Consider the following 13,364-nt stretch of genomic DNA (forward strand, 5'->3'; position numbering starts at 1 on the left):
TAAACCTCTAAAATGGATGTTAAAAGTAGACTCAGGGTGAGGTTTATTCTCAACAGAGGGTGTTCATGTTGGGTGCACACAACATGAAGCCAAGTGATGAGAATAGACGCCCTTGCGTGACTTTCGCCCGATTTGAGTCGGTATTAAGTGTCTTGTGTTCGACCTAGAAGGTCGAGGATTAATAGAGTTGTCGCGTTTTAGGAAGCGATAGCACTGCGTAGGCGATCTTCATTTAGATCGGCGTGGGATGGGCCAAGTGGTGTCCCTGGGCAATTTGAGGCTAGCAGAGACTTGGAACTTCGCGAGTTTTGGCAGCTCTCATGACCTTTGAGAAATTAACGGAATCCTCGTCATGTTAGGTCACTTTTGGTCAAATTGACTAATGTGCGAGGTTGGTATGCTTCGGTAAGGCCGAAGGCGTCAAAAAGAGTAAAGGTGTGTCATTGGGGACCTTCGAGAGCTAGGGATTTGAAAATTTGCAAACTGTAGATTTTTTGCTCTCGGGGACCGGTCCATGCGGGGAGAGACCGATCCTCGAACGCGCAGACAGCGTGAAGGAGGTGAGAAAACCGCTAAGTCCCTAGTGGAATGCTCTCGGGAATCGAAAAATCCCTGTGGGGAGAGACCGGTCCCAAGAGACCGGTTCCATTGGGGGGAGACCGGTTGCCTCATGCGTAGCCTGCGCGGCCCCCAGGAGAAGCTCTCGGAGACAGGTCCCTCGTCGGGGAGACCGGTCCCCGAACCTGAAATTGGCCCAGTCAGGGCAATGTAAAAGAATAAAAGTTGAGGGGCTTATCTGCACTTATGCAATATGTGGGGCTATGTGGGGGGTATGAGAGCTCTTTTCTCTCATTTCTCACCCACACACCCTCTCATATCTCTCTTTCTCTCTCTAGAAGACAAGAAGAGGAAGAAAAAAGGAAAGGAAAGAAAGAGAAAAAGAAGGAAGTCTTCCTCAACTTCTTCATCTTCTGCTTGGTTGGAGCTTCTTGAAGAGGTAAGCTTCTAAGCTCTCTCTTATGGTGGATTTCTAGAGATAGGTTTGATTACTATAAAAATGGGGTTTTGTATTATGTGAGGGCGTAGTACCTGCCAGCACAGGTATAGAGCCAGATGGCACTAGTGAAGTGCTAGAAGTAATCTATGGCGAGAAGTGAGACTCGCGGTAGAGACAAAAGTGGCGAATCAACTCTCAGAGCAACTTAATTAGTAGATTGCGAGAGTTGAGCTGGGGTATTTGAGAACACCCGAGTGGTCCGAAAATTTCGGATGTCATTCTCGTAGATCAAACAATGAAAGTGAATCACTGTTAACGGAACCGTTGGTTAGTGGCCAAGTACTAGCACGTGGGCCTAGTAGTACCTCGAATTGAGGTTGGTTAGTCGTGCTCGTGTAGCCGGTGTGCAAAGGTAAGGTTGCCTAATGCCTGACCTAGTTGGGACGCGGTAGAGGCGTGTAGAGCGCTCGAGTGTAGATACTCTTAGAGTGCGGAGTTGGTTTAGCCAAGAGAGTGAGATGGCAGTAGCATTGTAGCATTGCTAAGTGTGAAACGAGCCATAGATCACTCGTAGGGCTGGTGGCTCGCACTAGGTGCTTAGGAGCAGGCAGTGGTACTGTGACACGGTAGAGCATGTCGTGTAGGACGACGACGGCGGGTAGTGCTTCGGGACAACTCGTGCCTGGACCATTTGTGGACTGTGGAGCATAGGCCCTTTGGGCAGGCGTAGTCAGCTGTGAGTGACAGCGGCCCGGTACCTACGGGTAGGGCAGAGTTATGGTCAGGACGATAGTCCGAGCTTAGACCCGGGAGCGTGGAACGCCACGTGATAGATTGTGTGACCGATGGTACACCGAGTATGGTTGTGACCCAACCCGAGGACTTGACGTGGTTTGGGGTCTTAGTTGCTCCTGGTTGGAGTGTGTGCGAATTCCCAAGTGAGAATTTCACCTGATGATGATTGGGTCTGCATTTGCGAGCGAGAGACGCTGCGTATTGAGACAGGTTTAGGCAGTAGGCCTACGTAGGATTGGTGGCCTTTGGTCCACCTGTGGAGACCAAAGAGAGCAATTTGGTGGATAGCCTTATCGAGGAATTTGACTCGAATTCACGAACGAAGCGCTCGTGTGAGCTCGTTGCGAAAATAGTTTGATGTTAATCGTGGTATGTGGTATCAGATGACGAAATACTCCTTGTGAGACATCGAACTAGTGGAAAGCCACATGATGTTGGAGACTATGCTCGTAAGCGAACTAAGACTTGAGAGGTGCCGAAGTGGGCCATCTCACGTTAAAGCTAAGGGCTAGTGCGAATTTAGAGCACTCACGACGGAGCGATGCATCGGTGATATTGCTTCTAAGCAATGTCGGTGATCGAATCAGAAGGTATTCCCTGAAGGGAAGGTAAGTGCAAAGAACAGTTCTTTGTGTACCGAATGGCGAATGGTGTTGGAGCGCGTAGGGTCGCCGAGTACCGACTTGCACTGCCGCTATGACTTGCAAGACCCGTGATGCACTTTTGTATCACACTTTGCAAATATTTTTAGGATTAAACCCACGTCCTTCAGTATGAGCCGCTTCTGGAACCATGATAGTATGAAGCCGCTTTGGAGTGAGAGAATGAGTTGGTACCCGCAATTGCTCGCGGAGCTGAATTGAGGCGTGGTTTGAATTTCGCGGACGAAATTCTTTTAAGGGGTGGAGAATGTAACATACCAGATTTTGGTATAAAAATAAAAATAAATAAAAATAGTGTGAGATATTATTTTTATTGGATTTAGAGAAATAAAACATAAGTCAGAAATGACTTGTGCTGAAATCGGAATGAAAACAGAAAATTTAGAATTTTCTGTTGAAAACGGGACAGATAAATTAGTAGAAAATGTACAGTCTCAGAAAATTATGAAAACTGGAGGATAAGTCAGAAATATTTTTATGAGGCTAGATTTAAAGTTTCATCTCATTCTGACACCTGGAAGGTGAAAAATAAAATCCGACAACTATCTGATAAAGATTACAGTTCAATACAGTTTTCGGTGACCAAACGGGGTCGAAACTGAAATATTAAAATTTCTTTAGACTCGTTAAGTAAAACTGAATATGACTATCAAATTTGAGCTCAAACGGATTGTAATATACCGAAAATTCAGAAAATAAAAATATTGAACTTTAGTCAAATTGACCAAAGTGCGAGGACGGAACACTTCGGAAAGTCCGAAGGTGTTAAAATGACCAAAAGTGCGTTGTGGAAGGTTTTCGAGAGCTAAAGAATCAAATTCTGCAAAACTGCAGATTTTCAGCTCTCGGGGACCGGTCCCTAGTGGGAGAGACCGGTTCCCGAACGCGTATGAAACGAGACAGCCGAAAAATCGGCTAAGTCCTGAGAAACCAGCTCTCGGGAACCGGTCCCTGTCTGAGAGACCGGTCCCCGAAAGACCGGTCCCACCAGAGAGAGACCGGTCGCATTGCGCGCAACAGCTCTGGCTGCGCTGGGAGAGCTCTCGGAGACCGGTCCCTAGTCGGGGAGACCGGTCCCCGAGCCCGAAATCTGCCCAGTCCAGGCAGTTGAATAAGATGAAAGTTGAGGGGTTTATTAACATTTTTGCAACCCAATGGTTATGTATGAGGGATATGAGGGCTTTTCTCTCATTCCACTCCCTCTCACACTCTCTCCTCTCTTTCTCTCTCTAGAAGACAAACAAGGAGAAGAAGAAGACAAGGAAGGGAAGGAAAAGAAGAGGAAGAAAGTGAAGAAGAAGACAAGGAGAAGAAGAAAACCTCTCCTCTCCTTCTCTAGCTTGGAAAAGGAGCAAGTTTAGAGGTAAGCTTTGCCCCTTCTCATGCTAAATTCCAAACTAAGGTTTGGATTAACTTAGAAATGGTTTTAATGGAGTATTTAGAGTCCTTGAAGCTTTCTTTTTGCTTCTTTAGAGATCAAAGCCATGGTTAAGCTCAAAGGTGAGCTTCAACCCACCTCTAATGGTGAAATCCAAAGTAGGGTTTGGGATGAGCTAGAAATGGTTCTAATGGACCTTTTAGAGTATAATGAAGCTATTTTTGCTTCTCTTTGAGATCAAACCCTAGGTTTGATGATGCTATGGAGCTAGGGCACCCAAATTGGGGCTTTTGCTCATGAGGGTTTCTAAGTGCAATTGACCCTCTAGAAACCTAATTGGGGGTATTTCCGACGCGTTGGTGTGCTCGGATTAACGTTATGAAAAGCCGATGCAAAGTTATGGCCAAATAAGCCTAATTTGGCTTCATTATGCTGTAGGTAAAGAACGAAGGGTCTAAAAATCCTAAGAAAATCGTCGGAGCACCTAGATAGACCTACGAGGTGGGTGGTGCTTCTCAAACTCATTAAACTTCTCTCTATGCCTAATGTGTCATTCAACTGAGCATATGTATATACCTTGTTACATGCATTTTAGGGTAAAGTGACGATGAAAACGTAATGATGCATGATTGTGAGTACAACTAGCATAATATGATGAATGAGCACTATGTGATGTCGAAAACCCTATGTGTATGCATGAGAGAAAAGTGAGCACCCAAAGTGAGCAAAAGAACAGAGTGACACAATGACATAGATCGAGTGGCATTCGAAACGTAAAGTAAAGTGACACTAGAGTTAGTGTGAGCCAAAGAACCAAAGTGATGTAAAGAATGATGAAAATGACAATGTGTAAAGTTAAAGTAAAGTGGGGCAATAAGAACGAGAAATGTAGAGAACAAGAAAGGTAAAGAACAAGAAATGTAAAGAACGAGAATGCTAAAGATGGCAAAAGTAAAAGAAATGTAAAGAATGTGATTGCATGAGTTTGCAACATAAAGTGATGTAATGAACACTAGAGCTAGTGTAAAGTCAAGATTGAACTTATAAATCCTTTGAGTTAAGGATATGATCATACTTGCTATGAGTTCCGTGCTCGAGGGCGGTCGCTCCCCCTCGGGCGATGCGCTCCGGAGTTATGCATCACGGGTTGGAGTAAACCCGAAGGACGGTCCTAGCGGGTGAGTTCCTGCGATGATGGACTTAATGTGAAGCAAGTTAATGTGGCGAAACCCCCGGGTTAGCCTTGAGATTAAAGAATAAAGAATAAAGAACAAAGAGCAAAGAACAAAGAACAAGAGTAACGTGAAAAGAACAAAGAATTTGCATAATTTGCATTTATTTAATGTTGAGCATACTCCTTGCTTATTGTTCAGGCATATTAGCATCATGTATAGATTGGTTACTATATGCAGCTTATTCTTTCTATTATGCCTGAGTTAGTCCTAGTGGGAAAGTCGGTGATGTTGAGGCCGAACCCACTGGGAACTTTGTTGTAGTTCTCACCCCACTATTTCCACAGAGCCGGGACCGAGCGAGCCGCGAGCGAGCGACCGAGGTAAAGGTATCGCGCCTTAGTCAGAGGCCACCAAAGTTGGGGTACATTTTGTTAGTAGACACCCTTTTATCATCTTTTGTACTTGATGATTAGTGATGTAAAGAAAGAATGTAAAGCTTATTTTGAGGTAAATATGATGTAAGAAAGAAATGATGAAATGATGTAATGAATGTAAGAATTCGATAAATTACTAGATGAATGCAATGTATATGATCAAAAATGAATCATAGTACAAGTGAATGTTTAGTTTCCTTTTTCTTTCACTAATGGCTATTGCTTACCCTCGTGTAAGCCGTTTGTGTATGCTTCCGCTAGTGCTTTTCTCTATTGATGAAAATGTACATGTGATGAGCCTTGGGCGGGTAGGGGAAACTCTGTCCGTTCGGCGTCTGTTTGACGTGCTCGGGTCGGGCCAAATCGGTGTCGGTCCCGGGGCGTGACACGGATATTCAGAGAGCTACGGCAAAAGATATCAGATTTCAAGCTGCCTGGAGTGAATAGTTTTTTGGGGTGTAATTATAAATGAAGCAATTTGCTTCTTCTCCCTCAGCCCGAGCAGCACCCCACCATCACACGCACGCATGGAGAGGGGGAGAGAAACCCTCCTTTCTCTCTCTAGATTCCTCTCTCATCTCTCTATATCTCTCGCTCAAATTCACGGCGTTGGCGTAGAAGATGCCTGCGAACGCGTTGGGAGCGACGGATCGAGCTTTCGTGCGCCCGTTGGAGCGGCGTGCTTTCGTCGCGGCATTCATATTTTTGTAAGCTATTGGGATTTTGTTTAAATCCTTCATGAATGGTATTCTAGTAGTATCTAGAGTGTTCTAAATATGTTTGCTCAATTTAATTTGGATTATTTGGAGGTTAATTGCATATTAGGGCTCCGAATGGAGTTTTCTAAAATAGTAGGGTTTGATCTCATTTGACCCTCCATAAAGCTAATTGCTAGGTAAACGAACACGTTGGCGAAGTCGGTTCAGCGATTCGTCGAGCCTACGCGAAGTTATTAAAGAAACGGACGTTTAGGCTTCGTTTCCACCTGGAGGGCCGAGGCAACATCGTAAAGTCATGAAAATAGATTTGGAGCATCGTGGCACATAACCGAAGACCTATAATTTTCGGTGCCGCGATTCGACTCACGGTTGGTGAGTATTAGCAAAATCGGGCCGAATCGGACACGGGTGCCGCAGGAGGCCGATTGCAAGTGACTACAAGCAATCGGAAAGCATTTTGAGGTGGGTTGTGTTTACCGAAGCGACTAGGTCGCCTGTATGTCTAAGATAAATGTTCATCATTGATGCATGTAGTGGTAGCTATTGATATAGAAATGCTAAGTGGATGCATATGATGTAATATAGAAATGCTAGAATGCATGTATGAATAATGCTAGTTAAAAGCATGAGGTAAATAACATTTGCATGTTAACATAAAGTAGAGAACATGCTAGTTGTAATGCATAATGATAAGTTGTAAAGAATGCTAGTTTGGATAAGTATGTTATATAAATGCTAGATATTGCATGTTAATTATCTAAAGTAAGATGCTAAAAGATTGCACATGGAGTGACACAATGTTAATGTTAGATGATGCAAGCTAACATATAGAGGTTTACGTTAATGGATATGTGCATATGGACAATCTATAGACATTAGATCTAGTGGAATTAAACCTAGAGTAATGGACATAGGTTGGAAATGGATGTTATGAACCTAGTGTGAATAAACATAGGTTGGGCATGAACCTAGTGTTAAAGAACATAGGTTGGACATGGATGTTTTGAACCTAGTGTGAATAAACATAGGTTGGACACCAAGTGGTATTAAACCTAGTGTCATGAACCTAGCAAACACTTATGGCATTTGAGCATGTGTATTTTTTATCATTCATGCATGATAGGACTAAGTACATGTGAACCTTGGTTGCTTTCACTGACATGATTCTAACGTAGTTGAACATAGAGAAAGGTAGAACCATAATGGACATGTATGTTAGGACTATATTATTGTGTGAATGTGAGAGTTGGACTTGGACATTAGTAAACAAAGGCGACATTGTCAATGGAGACATGATTGGCATCAAGAAAGTAGTTGTTAAACATAGTTTAACCATATTGACATTTGACCAAGTTGACATAGAGAGTGGCATGATTAAATAGGTAGGAACCTATTGTGACATTGGCATTGTGACTAGCGGCTATGTATCCTCAAGTTGAGGGTTTGATCGATACTCACGATAAGTCATGGCTCGAGGGTGGTAGCTCCCCCTCGGGCGGTGTGCTCCGGAGTTGACATCACTGGGTCGTAGCAGAATTCTCCCCAGAGGACGGTCCCGTCGGGTCGTAGCGGAATTCTCCCCGATAGTAGGGATTTGGGTTGTGAGTTATTGGGGTTAACAAATGTTAACCGGTATGATTGGGTAAAAGCCAAAGTGAACGTGAAAAAGCATGCATTATGAGCTATAGATTGGGTATCCCTGTTGAGTGGATTTTAAGGCTGAGGTGTATGTGAGACGTCCATCACCTCGAGCTTGGATGTATGCGGTATTCCGCAGATGATTTACTCGAGACCGAGTCGGGTGGTTAGCTTGGCTAAGATAGAGGAAAACCTTAGGAGCAAATAACCAATAATGTTAAGTGACAAGATGTATAAATTATGGAAAAGCTATGGATAGCATTGTAGAAAGTAAAATCATTTATTCCACTTGTATAGTTGCATGGTTTCATATTGCATATCGCAAGGCATGACATATAGTTCAATATCGGATAAATGTATAAATATCTGTTATATGTTATTGGACTAACCTGTTGCAGTACCTCATTAGACCTATTGGTTGAGCTTTTCCCTTGGATGGCCATACCTACTGGGAACCATGGAGTTGGTTCTCACCCAACGTTGATTTGGGGTGTTACAGGTTCACACGTGAGCGGCGCGGCGGCACGAGGAGAGGGCGTAACTCCGTAGTTAGCGCCCTACCACCGAGACCAGAGATAGCAGTATCCTGAGTCGGCTACTTAGGGATGTAAGAACATGAAAGAAATAAGATTGTAATAATTTGTAATAAAAGCTTGATTGCATTTGGAAGTTAAATGTAATATGTATTTGTGATGTAAAATGTATCTAGTGAATGTGAATGTTTGTAATAACAAGTAGATTATGTTTTTGGTACTTCCTTATGCAATCTTTGATTGAAATGTGTTCCTGGTTGGAACTTCGTACATTATATTGATTGCGACACCTTGGACGTACAGGGGAGACTCTGTCCGCGGTACAGAAAAAATCCTGTTCGTTCGGCGGTCTGTTGGCATGCCCGAAACCGACCAAATAGGCGGGCTCGGGGCGTGACAGTGGTAGTTCGGATTTACCTCCGAGTGACGAGTCGGATTGAGCGCTTTCGGTTCCTCTTTTTATCGTTTTGGCATTTTCTTGACAAAAAGGGGGAAATGATGATGCTGCTGCTGATGATGTGTTTAGATGATGTATTTAGATGATGATGTTTTTAGTTTTTTTTGGTTTTCTAACGATTTGGTTTCCTAATGACTTTTGACTTGACTGTATGACTATGATGTTATATTTGATCTTTTAGTAGATATTCTTGAATCTTGATTGTGTTTTGAGAATGTTTTTGCAGGAACTTTCAAGACTTCAAGACTCCATGTCTAAGTCATAGAGTTTGTATTAGGATTGTGAGAAAAATGTAATTCTTGTTATTGGATCGGTCATGCAGGAGATTGTCGTTTCGTGATTGCGATAATCTTCTTTCTTTTTATTGTTTCTGAGGTTTGTATGAGCATTGTAATATGTTTTGTCATGAAATTGCCAAAGGGAGAGATTGTTAAGGATTTTCTAGGTTGGCGAATTTCGTAAAGTCGAATGGAGTCTTGAAGAATTAAAAGCGAAATTTTTGGAAAGAAGATTCAATTTGAAGATCAAAGACTCATTCGGGAAGCTCGGCACCTCAAATATGCAAGATAGATCATTTGTGGTGAATCTAAATGTTCAAAATGTATTTAGAAGACTTAGATTGTATTAATGTTTTTAAAATAATTGAATCTGAACTTATCAGGAGTTCAGGGACCGGTCCTTGATCAGAAGGACCGGTCCCCGGAGGTCCTCGCTGCATAATAAAGCAATGCAACCGGTCCCTGAGATGAGAGACCGGTTCCTGTAGCTTGTGTTTTCAGCTACGCAACGAGGGACCGATCCCCGAGATGAGAGACCGGTTCCCGTAGGTTATGTTTTCAGCTACGCAACAAGGGACCGGTCTCCAACTGAGAGGACCGGTCCCCTAAGGACTGGTCTCCTCGAGAGGACCGAACCCTAAGGACGTCGTCAGTTTTTAAAATTGTGTTTTTGCAATCCTAGTCTACTTCTAAGTCTTCTAAATCTATAAATAAGCTATGAGGGTTACATTATGTTGTATGCTTAGAGTTTAGGCCATTTTGAAACCCTAGAAACTTGTTTTTCGAGCTTTATGATTCTATTCTTAACGCAAGTTTTGAATTGTTGTTCGTCGACTTGATTCTTAGATTTTAATTTGAATGTTCCTTTGAGAATCAAGTTGATGATTGACTAAAAGAGAATTTCTCATAGCTTATGGTTTTCTAAGTTTCAATCACTACAAATTATCATCTCTACGAGCTCCGGATGGAGGATTTGCGCAAGGATTGCGTGTGAAGGCCGTGGATTCGGTGGGCATTTCGTGGAGTCGAGGCGTGTTTGCTGCAAGGACTTGCGGCGTGATCGGTTGGAGGATTCCAAGTGATCGAGTGTCACGTCCCGCTATCGCCAGTTTGGTCGATTCGGGCCCGTACACAGACGCCGAACGAACAGCATCTCCTCTGTTCGCCCAAGGCTCAACAACAACAAGTACATGTATAAAGAAATAAACAATTCCCAGGATCACATTTCAATATACATGGCTTGCACGATGGCAAGCAACAAACACAAGTGATAGTAAAGCTAGCTAAACATGAAATTTCACTGTAATTTAAAACTTTAAACTAACTTGCATAACTGAAACATTTAGTTATTTACATGCACTTATTACATTCATTTACATGTCTCTGTACACCGAAATAGATGATACATGAACTCAAACTGGTAACCACTACAACTCGGGTGTCCACTAGCTAGGCTGCTGGCTCTTACCTTGATCCTCGGCCACAACGCTCGCACTGAAACCTGTATGGTTAGTGGTGTGAGAACTACAAGAAAGTTCCCAGTGGGTTCGGCTGCCGACCTCGCCGACTCACCCACTAGGTCTACTCAGGCATATGTAGGCAAGAAAGGTAAACAGATAGTAACCAAATATAAATGTAACTACTACAATGCCTGTACAAAGCTGAAAGAAGCAATATATATAAAAACTGTAAATAAGCATGCATGCTTTTCATTAACTTTACCCAATCTTTTGGTTAACTCACTGGTTAACAATAACTCACTGACACTATCCCAAACATCGGGGAGACGCAACCTGCACCCGACGGGACTGTCAACTGGGGGAGACGCAACCTCCTGGTCCAGTAAAGATGACTACTCCGGAGCTCATCGTTCAAGGAGGAGCGACCTCACTTGAACCAAACAAATGTGAGTATGATCTGATCCCCCTTTAGAGGATTCAACTGACAAACACTGTCACACTTTACTCTAACTAGTTCTTTATGCTAGTTTCACAAATTCATTCCTTGATGCTAACCAAATCTCTAATTAGAATGTCACCAAGTTCACTATTGTTATATTCCATACATTCATAAGGTTCTATGTCCACATTCTAAGTTCACATTTTCTCCACATTATTAAGCGTTCACATATTCAAATATCACTTGCATAATGTCACTACCCTATGATGCATGAATACAAGTAATATGCTCAATGGAAAATCATAGACATAAAAGGTGATTCAAAGACTTCGGATAGCACCACCCACCTGTAGTGGTGTCAACAACTAGAATCCACGTCTCGAAGTGAATCCGCAAAGGTATCACGCGACTCAATGCAACTAGAGCCGAATTGGCTTCTAATGCAATTAACGCTTCGCCGACCTGTCGGAATGTCAATTTAGACTTTTGTACAAGTTTAACTTTCATTTATGAAGTAATAAAAGAGGTTAAACTAGGGTCATATTCTCATATTTTACAAGTTAGGATTTCGACTCCACCTAGTCTATATAGTATCAACGTAGACATATACATAGTATAAGATTGGTTTTATAAGCTCATGACACATAGAAACTTCGATACTTGAGAAGTCCCTTACTTAGCATTCCCTTACAGCAAGTATCCTTATTCTACTTCAGAAATTAAGGTTAACTTATTCCAAATTTCATCCCCAACATCCTGCCATGTACATTCATTTGTACATCATACATATATGCAGTTTTCAGCATATATATGCAAATTTCAGCATATATATGTAGCTTTCAGCATAATTAAGGTCCCTGTAGGCTAATTTATCCATGATTTAACCTCAATTCATTGCGTCCTTGACCTATTTTCAGCTCATATTAAAATTTGCATCATGCTGAATTCTGCACATGCTGAATTCTGCACTATGCTGAAATTTCAGCACTATGCTGAAATTTTCAGCACTAATACTTCCCTTTCAACATTATATAAGTATTTACTTAAAGTAACTTTCATAATACTTAAAATTTCAGCTCACTATTAATTTCAGCATCATGCTGAAATCCGACTTCATGCTTAATTTTCAGCATTGCACCTCTTTAAGCAGCTACTTAATCAATTTAATTTCAGCTTTATTAATCACTAATTCTTGCTGAAATTTGCTTTTGTCTCATTCTTTTTCAGCTCATTCAAACCTGCAGTAACTATAAGTGACCTTACTTTATCTCAGTTACCCATTGGATTCTCAATTAGCATTCTCTATACTAGCTAATTCAATTTCAAACAAAGTGAAATCAGAATCACCTTAATTTGCTGCCCAATTAGTTTGTTTTCAGCTCTCATTAAACCTCGCACCAGATTGAATTCTGGATCAAGCTAACATTTCAGCATTTATTCCTTTCCTCTCAACATCTCATTCCAAAGCTTCAATGTGAGTGTTCAGAAGTTCACACAGCAGCAGCCACCACACCGGATCTCTTAAGCAGCAGCTCCACAATGGCAACCTGCTGCTCAAGATTTCAGTTCTTACAGTCGCAGTGACCAAATGGGGTCAAATGAAATGTTAAAAATTTTCTTTTGGAGCTGTTAGAGTAAACCGAACATGCCTGTTCAAAACTTTGAGCTCAATCGGACTTTTGGAAGCGCCTGGGAAAGGTATCTAATGTGCCGCTAAAGGAATTAAGGCAGAGGGGCATTATGGTAATTACGCATAGTTAGTGGAATTCCACTAACCAGCAGAACCTCCCGCCATCCTTTCCTCTGCCCTTTCCCTTCCATACGAGAGAGGAGAAGAAAGGAGAAGAGAAAGGAGAGGGAAGAGAGAAGAAAAGAACAAGAAGAAGTAAGCAAGAAAAAGGTGAGGATTTTATTTTTCTCCCCTTACAGCCTCTTTTCCTGCTGCTGAAAACAGCAGCAGCAGCCCTTTTCCCTGCCTTCTGAAAACAGCAGCAGCAGCAGCAGCAGCAGTTCAATAACGAGCAGGCAGCAGCTTCAGTCTGCAGGGAAAAGAAAGAAAGAAGAGAAGAAAAAGAAGTATCTAATTAAGGTAAGATATTTCTAGTATTGGCATTATTGTAAATAGTTGCCTTAGAGTTGGGCAATTTAAGGGTTTTCCTGCGTTTTGAATGATTACTTTCGAGAAGTTGATCGCGATTGGTGACTGAGCAAGAAATCAGCAGGAAACAACTTCGAGCAAGGAAACTTCGATTTTTTGGTAAGAAGTAATTTACCCTCTCTGGATTAAAAATATCGATTGATAATTGATTGGATTCACGTGATAACTGAGCCTTCGATGATTTTTTGACAGCTGGGATGCTGATGTTGTGTGCTGCCGAGTAAAGAGGACAGTGAAGGAA

At 42.2% G+C, this 13,364-nt stretch overlaps 1 long non-coding RNA gene across 1 annotated transcript; it reads right to left on the reverse strand.

The window, feature by feature from the left end:
- Positions 1-10,369: 10,369 nt before the first annotated feature.
- On the reverse strand, positions 10,370-12,516 carry LOC109704124. The gene is made up of 3 exons (XR_002214183.1): positions 12,313-12,516; positions 11,313-11,427; positions 10,370-10,567 (listed from the first exon to the last, which is right to left on the reverse strand). It is a non-coding gene; the product is annotated as an uncharacterized LOC109704124 (long non-coding RNA).
- Between the last annotated feature and the right edge of the window lie 848 nt (positions 12,517-13,364).

This window comes from Ananas comosus, unplaced genomic scaffold, assembly GCF_001540865.1.
Source record: "Ananas comosus cultivar F153 unplaced genomic scaffold, ASM154086v1, whole genome shotgun sequence".
Classification (NCBI taxonomy): domain Eukaryota; kingdom Viridiplantae; phylum Streptophyta; class Magnoliopsida; order Poales; family Bromeliaceae; genus Ananas; species Ananas comosus.